General features: G+C 50.6%; 1 protein-coding gene across 1 annotated transcript in view; it reads right to left on the bottom strand.

Moving 5' to 3' along the window:
- The window catches only part of CENPI (centromere protein I), a 526,595-nt gene extending 513,477 nt beyond the window's left edge, over positions 1-13,118 (bottom strand). Inside the window, exon 1 of the mRNA XM_063936944.1 lies at positions 12,981-13,118. The gene's annotated coding sequence lies outside the window, so the exon portion shown is untranslated. The remainder of the gene's footprint in view (positions 1-12,980) is intronic.
- Positions 13,119-13,515: the final 397 nt, after the last annotated feature.

Raw genomic sequence — 13,515 nt, 5'->3', positions numbered from 1 at the left:
CAAGTCTGAAACACGTCTAGCAGAGGCAATAGCCAACAAGAACAAGACCTTAAGACAAAGCATTGAACACTGCCCCCAATTCCAGAATGTTTATCAGGAGGAGGAATTCCTCCTTGGTCCACCGACCCTGGAAATAGTGTTGCTCCAACACCACACCCCAACCCCGCAGACTGGCATCCGTAGTCAGAAGGACCCCGTTGGGGATCCAGAAGGGACGGCCCCTGCTTAACTGCTGGTCCTGTAGCCACCAGGTCAGCGATATAAGAACCTCCGGAGTCCAGGAGATCATGTGAGACCTGATACAATGAGGTAGACCGTCCCACTTGGAAAGGATTAATCTCTGGAGAGGGCTGGAATGAAATAGAGCGTACTCTACCATGTCGAAAGCCAACAACATCAGGCCAAGTATCAACACTTTTGGGAGAGAGAGGACATATCTCATCCTGTCCTGAAGCTTCAGGACCTTCTCCGGAGACAGAAACAGTCGTTGACTGTGTCCAGCAGTGCCCCCAGGTGCACCATGCTCTGAGCAGGGACCAGCGAGGACTTCTTCCAGTTGATGAGCCACCCGTGGGCTTGTAGGAAGTTTACTGTCAGTTGCAGATGTATGAGGACATCGTGGGAGTTTGCCAGGATCAGCAAGTCGTCCAGATACGGCAGGATCCTTACTCCCTGGTGACAGATAGTGTTCACGCTAGGTGTCTTTCACAAGGCGTTGCGCCCTGCCCCTTTTTTAAGCACCTGAATCCCGCCCTGCCCGTTTTTGTACGCCATGTCGCCCCGCTGTTTGCTGCCCGTCGGGCCACGCCACCGGACTCGGTAAGCACACTGTCATCCTGCATGAGAGTCCCCCACGGCCCACCCCGCCCATAGCTGTCAGCCGCCGCTATCTCAGCCTTGCGCTGACAGTGACTGACAGCAGCTCCCCTCCTCTGCGAGCAGACTATAGGTCTGCTCATGATCTGGTGTGACAGGAGGGCTGGGTTTGCCTCGTCCCGCTGAAGAAAACCCAGCCCTCCTGTGTATGAATGTTTAAAAGGACTCTGAGACGCCAGGGAGGATCAACAGGTCGCCATCTTTAATGCAGCTCCACAAGTGTGGCGGTGATCAGCGCTCCCCCTCTGTGTCCTGTGCTAAATTTACCTCTACCTGGTGCAGTGTGCCTCAGTGCTCTCTACCTGGTGCAATGTGTATAACGTGCACTATCTGGCGCAATATGTATAACGTGCTCTACCTGACGCAGGGTGTATAGGAGGTTCTACCTGGTGCAGTGGGTACTAGGTGCACTACTGTGTGGTGTAATGTGAATTGCCACTATTCTGTGGCCACGCCCCTTCCCCACGAAACAACGCCCCCAAATTTTTGCTGCGCGCCTTCGGCACGCACTGTCCATGCTTTGACCTATAGGAATGGGAGCACCAAGCATTATAGTACGTACCCAATTTTGCCCTTCTAACTTAAAAATGTGCCCTCTCATATGAAAAATGTGCCCTCCCCGTGATCAGCACCCTGCCCTAAAAAAAAAAATAAGAATTTACTCACCGGTAATTCTATTTCTCGTAGTCCGTAGTGGATGCTGGGTACTCCGTAAGGACCATGGGGAATAGACGGGCTCCGCAGGAGACTGGGCACTCTAAAAGAAAGATTAGGTACTATATCTGGTGTGCACTGGCTCCTCCCTCTATGCCCCTCCTCCAGACCTCAGTTAGGGAAACTGTGCCCGGAAGAGCTGACACTACAAGGAAAGGATTTGGAATCCAGGGTAAGACTCATACCAGCCACACCGTACAACTTGTGATAACTATACCCAGTTAACAGTATGAACAACAAATGAGCCTCATTAACAGATGGCTCATAACAAAACCCTTTAGTTAAGCAATAACTATATACACGTATTGCAGAGAGTCAGCACTTGGGACGGGCTCCCAGCATCCACTACGGACTACAAGAAATAGATTTACCGGTGAGTAAATTCTTATTTTCTCCTGACGTCCTAGTGGATGCTGGGTACTCCGTAAGGACCATGGGGATTATACCAAAGCTCCCAAACGGGCGGGAGAGTGCGGATGACTCTGCAGCACCGCATGAGCAAACTCAAGGTCCTCCTCAGCCAGGGTATCAAACTTGTAGAATTTTGCAAACGTGTTTGACCCCGACCAGGTAGCAGCTCGGCAAAGTTGTAATGCCGAGACCCCTTGGGCAGCCGCCCAAGAAGAGCCCCCTTCCTCGTGGAATGGGCTTTAACCGATTTAGGATGCGGCAGTCCAGCCGCAGAATGTGCAAGTTGAATCGTGCTACAGATCCAGCGAGCAATAGTCTGCTTAGAAGCAGGAGCACCCAGCTTGTTGGGTGCATGCAGGATAACAGCGAGTCAGTATTTCTGACACTAGCCGTCCTGGAAACATAGATTTTCAGGGCCCGGACTACATCCCGCAACTTGGAGGCCTCCAAGTCCCGAGTAGGGTCTTCACGCAGATTGTGAACCGTTGAACGGCCACAGGTGGACATGATGGCTTCCCACCTAAACAAAAAGCTAAAAAAATATTGCGCCAGGTCAAGGGACCCTCAGGCGATAGCTGTGGACGCACTGGTAACTCCGTGGGTGTTCCAGTCGGTATATGTGTTTCCTCCTCTTCCTCTCATACACAAGGTACTGAGAATAGTAAGAAAAAGAGGAGTGAGAACGATACTCATTGTTCCGGATTGGCCAAGAAGGACTTGGTACCCAGAACTTCAAGAGATGGTCACAGAGGACCCATGGCCTCTGCCGGATCCTAGCGGAAAAGGGTATACCGGATGAAGTAATTCCTACGCTGATCAGAGCTAGGAAGGATGTGACAGCAAAGCATTATCACCGCATATGGCGGAAATATGTTGCTTGGTGTGAGGCCAGGAAGGCCCCTACAGAGGACTTCCAGTTGGGTCGTTTTCTGCATTTCCTACAGTCAGGTGTGACTATGGGCCTCAAATTAGGGTCCATAAAGGTTCAGATCTCGGCCCTATCCATTTTCTTTCAAAAAGAACTGGCTTCACTGCCTGAGGTTCAGACGTTTGTAAAGGGAGTGCTGCATATTCAGCCTCCTTTTGTGCCACCAGTGGCACCTTGGGATCTTAACGTTGTGTTGGATTTCCTGAAATCCCACTGGTTTGAGCCACTTAAGACCGTGGAGCTAAAATACCTCACGTGGAAAGTGGTCATGCTATTGGCCTTAGCTTCGGCTAGGCGTGTGTCAGAATTGGCGGCTTTGTCATGTAAAAGCCCCTATCTGATCTTCCATATGGACAGGGCAGAATTGAGGACTCGTCCCCAATTTCTCCCTAAGGTGGTATCATCGTTTCATTTGAACCAACCGATTGTGGTGCCTGCGGCTACTAGGGACTTGGAGGATTACACCGATTTGCAATCTGCTCGAAGACTTCTTGATGAAGTCCCCACTCTCCCGGTTGGAGGTCGTGCCTGCTGAGGAAGTCTGCTTCCCAGTTGTCCACTCCCGGAATGAACACTGCTGACAGTGCTTGTACGTGATTCTCTGCCCAACGAAGAATCCTTGTGGCTTCCGCCATCGCCACCCAGCTTCTTGTGCCGCCCTGTCGGTTTACATGGGCGACTGCCGTGATGTTGTCTGACTGAATCAGCACTGGTTGGTCTCGAAGGGCGTTGTATATGGCCCTTAATTCCAGTATGTTTATGTGCAGACGAGTCTCCTGACTTGACCACAGCCCCTGGAAGTTTCTTCCCTGAGTGACTGCCCCCCATCCGCGGAGGCTTGCATCCGTGGTCACCAGGACCCAGTCCTGTATGCCGAACCTGCGGCCCTCGAGAAGATGAGCACTCTGCAGCCACCACAGAAGAGACACCCTGGCCCTCGGGGACAGAGCGATCAGCCGATGCATCTGAAGATGCGATCCGGACCACTTGTCCAACAGATCCCACTGAAAGATCCTGGCATGGAACCTGCCGAAAGGAATGGCTTCGTATGACGCTACCATCTTTCCCAGGACTCGCGTGCAGTGATGCACAGACACCTGCTTTGGTTTCAGGAGATCCCTGACCATGGTCACTAACTCCTGAGCCTTCTCCTCCGGGAGAAATACCTTCTTCTGTTCTGTGTCCAGAATCATGCCCAGGAAGGGCAGACGCGTCGTAGGAATCAGCTGCGACTTCGGAATATTCAGAATCCAGCCGTGCCTTAGCAACACTTCCTGAGAGTGCGCTACGCTGACCAAGAACTGCTCTCTGGACCTCGCCTTTAGGAGGAGATCGTCCAAGTACGGGATAACTAACTCCTTGCTTCCGGAGAAGTACCATCATCTCCGCCATTACCTTGGTAAAGACTCTCGGTGCCGTGGATAGACCAAACGGCAACGTCTGGAATTGGTAATGACCGTCCTGTACCACAAACCTGAGGTACTCCTGGTGAGGCGGATAAATGGGGACATGCAAGTACGCATCCTTGATGTCCAGAGATACCATAAAATCCCCCTCTTCCAGGCTGGCAATGACCGCTCTGAGCGATTCCATTTTGAACCTGAACTTTTTCATGTAAATGTTCAAGGATTTTAAATTTAGAATGGGTCTTACCGAACCGTCCGGTTTCGGTACCACAAACAGTGTGGAATAGTAACCCCTCCCTGCTGAAGGGGGGGTACCATTATTATCACTTGCTGGAGGTACAGCTTGTGAATAGCCGTCAGGACTATCTCCCTCCCCGTGGGAGAAGCTGGCAAGGCGGATTTTAGGTAACGGTGAGGGGGCGTCACTTCGAATTCCAGCTTGTATCCCTGAGATACAATTTGTATAGCCCAAGGATCCACTTGTGAGCGAACCCACTGGTTGCAGAAATTTCGGAGACGCGCCCCCACCGCTCCTGGCTCCGCCTGTGGAGCCCCAGCGTCATGCGGTGGACTTAGTGGAAGCAGGGGAGGACTTTTGTTCCTGAGAACTGGCTGCATGGTGCAGCTTCTTACCTCTACCCCTGCCTCTGGCAAGAAAGGACGCACCTCTGACTCTCTTGCTTTTTTGAGAACGAAAGGACTGCATTTGGTAATACGGTGCTTTCTTAGGCTGTGAGGAAACCTGTGGCAAGAAAGTCGACTTTCGAGCTGTCGCTGTGGATACGAGGTCCGAGAGACCGTCCCCAAACAATTCCTCACCCTTATAAGGCAAAACCTCCATGTGTTTTTTAGAGTCGGCATCCCCTGTCCATTGCCGAGTCCATAAGACCCTCCTGGCAGAAATGGACATTGCATTTATTCGAGAGCCCAGCAGGCAAATGTCCCTCTGGGCATCCCGCATATATAAGACGACGTCTTTAACATGGCTAAGTGTTAGCAATACGGTATCCCTGTCCAGGGTATCCAACCCCTCTGACAGAGTATCTGTCCATGCTGCAACAGCACTGCACATCCAAGCTGAAGCAATAGCCGGTCTCAGTAGAGTACCAGAATGTGTATACACAGACTTCAAGATACCTTCCTGCTTCCTATCCGCAGGTTCCTTTAGGGCGGCCGTATCCTGAGACGGCAGGGCCACTCTTTTAGATAAGCGCGTCAGGGCCTTGTCAACCCTAGGGAAGGATTCCCAGCGTAACCTATCCGTTGGCGGGAAAGGGTACGCCATTAGTATTCTCTTGGGAATCACCACTTTCTTATCAGGGGAAGACCACGCTTCTTCACATAACTCATTTAATTCATGTGACGGGGGAAAAGTCACTGGCTGCTTTTTCTCCCCAAACATATTTACCCTCTTGTCAGGGACAGGGTCAGCCTCTGAAATGTGTAATACATTTTTCATTGCAATAATCATGTATCGGATGGCCTTAGTCATTTTGGGCTGTAATAGTGCCTCATCCTCGTCGACGCTGGAGTCGGACTCCGTGTCGACATCTGTGTCAACCAACTGAGATAGTGGGCGTTTTTGAGACGCTGACGGCCTCTGATGCGCCTGGGCAGGCCCGGGTTGAAAGCCCGGCTGTCCCCCGGCAGCAACATAATCAAATCTCTTATGTAATGAGTTTACATTGTCATTTAAGACCTTCCACATATCCATCCAATCAGGTGTCGGCACCGACACCACATTTATCTGCACTTGCTCCGCCTCCACGTAACCCTCCTCATCAAACATGTCAACACAGCCGTACCGACACACAGCACACACACAGGGAATGCTCTGACTGAGGACAGGACCCCACAAGGTCTATGGGGAGACAAAGAAAGAGTATGCCAGCACACACCACAGCGCTATATACACAGGGATACACACTACCAGAAGTGAATTTTTCCCAATAGCTGCTGTATCAATACACCTTTTGCCTAAATTTATGTGCCCCCCCTCTCTTTTTACCCTCTTAGTGCCAGGAGACTGCAGGGGAGAGCCTGGGGAGCATCCTTCCAGCGGAGCTGTGAAGAGAAATGGCGCTGGTGTGCTGAGGAAGAAGGCCCCGCCCCCTCAGCAGCGGGCTTCTGTCCCGCTGTTTGACTAAAAAATGGCAGGGGTTTTACACATATACAGTCACAGACTGTATTATGTGTCTGCACCCTACAGTGACTGGAGTGTGTGGTGTGCAGTGGGAGCAATGGCGCACAGCTGCGGTGCTGTGCGCTACCTTAATGAAGACAGGAGTCTTCAGCCGCCGATTTCATCACCAACTTCTGATCTTCTGGCTCTGCGAGGGGGACGGCGGCGTGGCTCCGGGAACGGACGACCGAGGACCTTTGCCTGTGTTCGAACCCTCTGGAGCTAATGGTGTCCAGTAGCCTAAGAAGCGCAACCTAGCTGTGAACAGGTACGTTTGCTTCTCTCCCCTCAGTCCCACGTAGCAGTGAGTCTGTTGCCAGCAGATCTCACTGAAAATAAAAAACCTAACATTACTTTCTTTACTAGCAGGCTCAGGAGAGCCCACTAGGTGCATCCAGCTCTGGCCGGGCACAGATTCTAACTGAGGTCTGGAGGAGGGGCATAGAGGGAGGAGCCAGTGCACACCAGATAGTACCTAATCTTTCTTTTAGAGTGCCCAGTCTCCTGCGGAGCCCATCTATTCCCCATGGTCCTTACGGAGTCCCCAGCATCCACTAGGACGTCAGAGAAAATAAGATTTTACTTACCGATAAATCTATTTCTCGGAGTCCGTAGTGGATGCTGGGGTTCCTGAAAGGACCATGGGGAATAGCGGCTCCGCAGGAGACAGGGCACAAAAAGTAAAGCTTTTCCAGATCAGGTGGTGTGCACTGGCTCCTCCCCCTATGACCCTCCTCCAGACTCCAGTTAGGTACTGTGCCCGGACGAGCGTACACAATAAGGGAGGATTTTGAATCCCGGGTAAGACTCATACCAGCCACACCAATCACACCGTACAACTTGTGATCTAAACCCAGTTAACAGTATGATAACAGCGGAGCCTCTGAAAGATGGCTTCCTTCAACAATAACCCGAATTTGTTAACAATAACTATGTACAATTATTGCAGATAATCCGCACTTGGGATGGGCGCCCAGCATCCACTACGGACTCCGAGAAATAGATTTATCGGTAAGTAAAATCTTATTTTCTCTATCGTCCTAGTGGATGCTGGGGTTCCTGAAAGGACCATGGGGATTATACCAAAGCTCCCAAACGGGCGGGAGAGTGCGGATGACTCTGCAGCACCGAATGAGAGAACTCCAGGTCCTCCTTAGCCAGAGTATCAAATTTGTAAAATTTTACAAACGTGTTCTCCCCTGACCACGTAGCTGCTCGGCAAAGTTGTAATGCCGAGACCCCTCGGGCAGCCGCCCAAGATGAGCCCACCTTCCTTGTGGAGTGGGCCTTTACAGATTTAGGCTGTGGCAGGCCTGCCACAGAATGTGCAAGTTGGATTGTGCTACAGATCCAACGAGCAATCGTCTGCTTAGACGCAGGAGCACCCATCTTGTTGGGTGCATACAATATAAACAACGAGTCAGATTTTCTGACTCCAGCTGTCCTTGCAATATATATTTTTAATGCTCTGACAACGTCCAGTAACTTGGAGTCCTCCAAGTCACTTGTAGCCGCAGGCACTACAATAGGCTGGTTCAGATGAAATGCTGACACCACCTTAGGGAGAAAATGCGGACGAGTCCGCAGTTCTGCCCTGTCCGAATGGAAAATCAGATATGGGCTTTTGTAAGATAAAGCTGCCAGTTCTGACACTCTCCTGGCCGAAGCCAGGGCTAGAAGCATGGTCACTTTCCATGTGAGATATTTCAAATCCACCTTTTTTAGTGGTTCAAACCAATGAGATTTTAGAAAGTCCAAAACCACATTGAGATCCCACGGTGCCACTGGAGGCACCACAGGAGGCTGTATATGCAGCACTCCCTTAACAAAGGTCTGGACTTCAGGGACTGAAGCCAATTCTTTTTGAAAGAAAATCGACAGGGCCGAAATTTGAACCTTAATAGATCCCAATTTGAGACCCATAGACAATCCTGATTGCAGGAAATGTAGGAATCGACCCAGTTGAAATTCCTCCGTCGGAGCACTCCGATCTTCGCACCACGCAACATATTTTCGCCAAATTCGGTGATAATGTTGCACGGTTACTTCCTTCCTTGCTTTAATCAAAGTAGGAATGACTTCTTCCGGCATGCCTTTTTCCTTTAGGATCCGGCGTTCAACCGCCATGCCGTCAAACGCAGCCGCGGTAAGTCTTGAAACAGACAGGGACCCTGCTGAAGCAAGTCCCTCCTTAGAGGTAGAGGCCACGGATCTTCTGTGATCATCTCTTGAAGTTCCGGGTACCAAGTCCTTCTTGGCCAATCCGGAACCACTAGTATCGTTCTTACGCCTCTTTGCCGTATAATTCTCAATACTTTTGGTATGAGAGGCAGAGGAGGAAACGCATACACCGACTGGTACACCCAAGGCGTTACCAGCGCGTCCACAGCTATTGCCTGCGGATCTCTTGACCTGGCGCAATACCTGTCCAGTTTTTTGTTGAGGCGAGACGCCATCATGTCCACCATTGGTCTTTCCCAACGGGTTACCAGCATGTGGAAGACTTCTGGATGAAGTCCCCACTCTCCCGGGTGAAGATAGTGTCTGCTGAGGAAGTCTGCTTCCCAGTTGTCCACTCCCGGGATGAACACTGCTGACAGTGCTATCACATGATTCTCTGCCCAGCGAAGAATCCTTGCAGCTTCTGCCATTGCACTCCTGCTTCTTGTGCCGCCCTGTCTGTTCACATGGGCGACTGCCGTGATGTTGTCCGACTGGATCAACACCGGTTTTCCCTGAAGCAGAGGTTCTGCCTGGCTTAGAGCATTGTAGATTGCTCTTAGTTCCAGAATGTTTATGTGAAGAGACGTTTCCAGGCTCGTCCATACTCCCTGGAAGTTTCTTCCTTGTGTGACTGCTCCCCAGCCTCTCAGGCTGGCGTCCGTGGTCACCAGGATCCAATCCTGTATGCCGAATCTGCGGCCCTCCAATAGATGAGCACTCTGCAACCACCACAGAAGAGACACCCTTGTCCTTGGAGACAGGGTTATCCGCAGGTGCATCTGAAGATGCGACCCTGACCATTTGTCCAACAGATCCCTTTGGAAAATTCTTGCGTGGAATCTGCCGAATGGAATTGCTTCGTAAGAAGCCACCATTTTTCCCAGGACTCTTGTGCATTGATGTACAGACACCTTTCCTGGTTTTAGGAGGTTCCTGACAAGCTCGGATAACTCCTTGGCTTTTTCCTCCGGGAGAAAAACCTTTTTCTGAACCGTGTCCAGAATCATCCCTAGGAACAGCAGACGAGTTGTCGGCATTAACTGGGATTTTGGAATATTCAGAATCCACCCGTGCTGTTTTAGCACTTCTTGAGACAGTGCTAATCCCATCTCTAGCTGTTCTCTGGACCTTGCTCTTATTAGGAGATCGTCCAAGTATGGGATAATTAATATGCCTTTTCTTCGAAGAAGAATCATCATCTCGGCCATTACCTTTGTAAAGACCCGAGGTGCCGTGGACAATCCGAACGGCAGCGTCTGAAACTGATAGTGACAGTTTTGTACAACGAACCTGAGGTACCCCTGGTGTGAGGGGTAAATTGGAACGTGGAGATACGCATCCTTGATGTCCAAGGATACCATAAAATCCCCCTCTTCCAGGTTCGCTATCACTGCTCTGAGTGACTCCATCTTGAACTTGAACTTCTTTATGTACAGGTTCAAGGACTTCAGATTTAGAATAGGCCTTACCGAGCCATCCGGCTTCGGTACCACAAAAAGAGTGGAATAATACCCCTTCCCTTGTTGTAGAAGAGGTACCTTGACTATCACCTGCTGAGAGTACAGCTTGTGAATGGCTTCCAAAACCGTCTCCCTTTCGGAGGGGGACGTTGGTAAAGCAGACTTCAGGAAACGGCGAGGTGGATCTGTCTCTAATTCCAACCTGTACCCCTGAGATATTATCTGCAGGATCCAGGGATCTACTTGCGAGTGAGCCCACTGCGCGCTGTAATTTTTGAGACGACCGCCCACCGTCCCCGAGTCCGCTTGAGAAGCCCCAGCGTCATGCTGAGGCTTTTGTAGAAGCCGGGGAGGGCTTCTGTTCCTGGGAAGGAGCTGCCTGTTGCTGTCTCTTCCCTCGACCTCTGCCTCGTGGCAGATATGAATAGCCCTTTGCTCTCTTATTTTTAAAGGAACGAAAGGGCTGCGGTTGAAAAGTCGGTGCCTTTTTCTGTTGGGGAGTGACTTGAGGTAGAAAGGTGGATTTCCCGGCTGTAGCCGTGGCCACCAAATCTGATAGACCGACTCCAAATAACTCCTCCCCTTTATACGGCAAAACTTCCATATGCCGTTTTGAATCCGCATCGCCTGTCCACTGTCGCGTCCATAAAGCTCTTCTGGCCGAAATGGACATAGCACTTACCCGTGATGCCAGTGTGCAGATATCCCTCTGTGCATCACGCATATAAAGAAATGCATCCTTTATTTGTTCTAACGACAGTAAAATATTGTCCCTGTCCAGGGTATCAATATTTTCAATCAGGGACTCTGACCAAACTACCCCAGCACTGCACATCCAGGCAGTCGCTATAGCTGGTCGTAGTATAACACCTGCATGTGTGTATATACTTTTTTGGATATTTTCCATCCTCCTATCTGATGGATCTTTAAGTGCGGCCGTCTCAGGAGAGGGTAACGCCACTTGTTTAGATAAGCGTGTTAGCGCCTTGTCCACCCTAGGAGATGTTTCCCAGCGCTCCCTAACCTCTGGCGGGAAAGGGTATAATGCCAATAATTTCTTTGAAATTATCAGCTTTTTATCAGGAGCAACCCACGCTTCATTACACACGTCATTTAATTCTTCTGATTCAGGAAAAACTATAGGTAGTTTTCACACCCCACATAATACCCTGTTTAGTGGTACCTGTAGTATCAGCTAAATGTAACGCCTCCTTCATTGCCAAAATCATATAACGTGTGGCCCTACTGGAAAATACGGTTGATTCGTCACCGTCACCACTGGAGTCAGTGCCTGTGTCTGGGTCTGTGTCGACCGACTGAGGCAAAGGGCGTTTTACAGCCCCTGACGGTGTTTGAGTCGCCTGGACAGGCACTAATTGATTGTCCGGCCGTCTCATGTCGTCAAACGACTGCTTTAGCGTGTTGACACTATCCCGTAGTTCCATAAATAAAGGCATCCATTCTGGTGTCGACTCCCTAGGGGGTGACATCCTCATATTTGGCAATTGCTCCGCCTCCACACCAATATCGTCCTCATACATGTCGACACACACGTACCGACACACAGCAGACACACAGGGAATGCTCCTAACGAAGACAGGACCCACTAGCCCTTTGGGGAGACAGAGGGAGAGTTTGCCAGCACACACCAAAAGCGCTATATATATAACAGGGATAGCCTTATAATAAGTGCTCCCTTATAGCGGCTTTATATATATAAAAATATCGCCATAAATTTGCCCCCCCTCTCTGTTTTACCCTGTTTCTGTAGTGCAGTGCAGGGGAGAGACCTGGGAGCCGTCCTGACCAGCGGAGCTGTGAGAGGAAATGGCGCCGTGTGCTGAGGAGATAGGCCCCGCCCCTTTTTTGGCGGGCTCGTCTCCCGCTATTTAGTGAATCCAGGCAGGGGTTAAATATCTCCATATAGCCTCTGGGGGCTATATGTGAGGTATTTTTAGCCTTTATATAGGTTACATTTGCCTCCCAGGGCGCCCCCCCCCCAGCGCCCTGCACCCTCAGTGACTGCGTGTGAAGTGTGCTGAGAGGAAAATGGCGCACAGCTGCAGTGCTGTGCGCTACCTTTAGAAGACTGCAGGAGTCTTCAGCCGCCGATTTTGGACCTCTTCTGACTTCAGCATCTGCAAGGGGGCCGGCGGCGCGGCTCCGGTGACCATCCAGGCTGTACCTGTGATCGTCCCTCTGGAGCTGATGTCCAGTAGCCAAGAAGCCAATCCATCCTGCACGCAGGTGAGTTCACTTCTTCTCCCCTCAGTCCCTCGTTGCAGTGATCCTGTTGCCAGCAGGACTCACTGTAAAATAAAAAACCTAAGCTAAACTTTTTCTAAGCAGCTCTTTAGGAGAGCCACCTAGATTGCACCCTTCTCGGCCGGGCACAAAAATCTAACTGGAGTCTGGAGGAGGGTCATAGGGGGAGGAGCCAGTGCACACCACCTGATCTGGAAAAGCTTTACTTTTTGTGCCCTGTCTCCTGCGGAGCCGCTATTCCCCATGGTCCTTTCAGGAACCCCAGCATCCACTAGGACGATAGAGAAATATAATTAATGTATGGGCTCGGTTACATCACACAGTGGGCAGACAGTCCAGCATCAGAGGACCCCTGGTAAAAGTGGCCACTGTATGTGTTTGTTAGGAGCTGCAAGAGCAGAGTGAGGATTGGCAAGCAGTAACAGAAGAGGACTGCAACAGGTTAAGGTTCTGCAAACTCGAGCCCATACAAAGCTAAATACAACGCCGTTAACAATATGGACGTGACAACTTACAGTTACGCTGCTGCAGCTCTGTGCACATAAACAGCACTATACCCACAGCCAGATCAGCGGCGGCTGCAGCTGCAAAGCTCCACATTAAATAGAGCGCGATCTCTCATTGCGCATGCGAAAAGTTTCTCCGGACGCCCTATGGCCTGTGATTGGCTGATGGAGCGCCAGTCAATAAAAACAAGAACTGTCATTTGGAACGCAAACTGCCGAGTTAAAGGACAGGAATGCGCAGGCGCGACTCAATATGTAGTACTACGCACGTTCGTTGGTGACGCTGTTGTACGTTTTTGGTCGACCTCCTGCTGCGTGAGTGCGTGTTTTTGCTGTGTGTACTACACCGGTGAAGTCATTCAGTCATGTGTCAGTGACAGTGTCTCTTTAAGACTAAGTGCAGGGCAGCGGTCTTATAGTTTTAAAACGGAGCTATTTTGTAATAAATACATTTCTTCCTTCGTGCTCTTTCCCCTCCACCATTGCTGTCTCCCACCCTCTCCTTCAGTGCTATCTTCCCTCAGTCCATAAATGTGTTCTCCAG

The sequence above is a fragment of the Pseudophryne corroboree genome, chromosome 8, assembly GCF_028390025.1.
Source record: "Pseudophryne corroboree isolate aPseCor3 chromosome 8, aPseCor3.hap2, whole genome shotgun sequence".
Taxonomy (NCBI): domain Eukaryota; kingdom Metazoa; phylum Chordata; class Amphibia; order Anura; family Myobatrachidae; genus Pseudophryne; species Pseudophryne corroboree.
The sequence above is the reverse complement of the archived record's forward strand: the minus strand, read 5'-3'. Positions and strand labels throughout refer to the sequence as shown.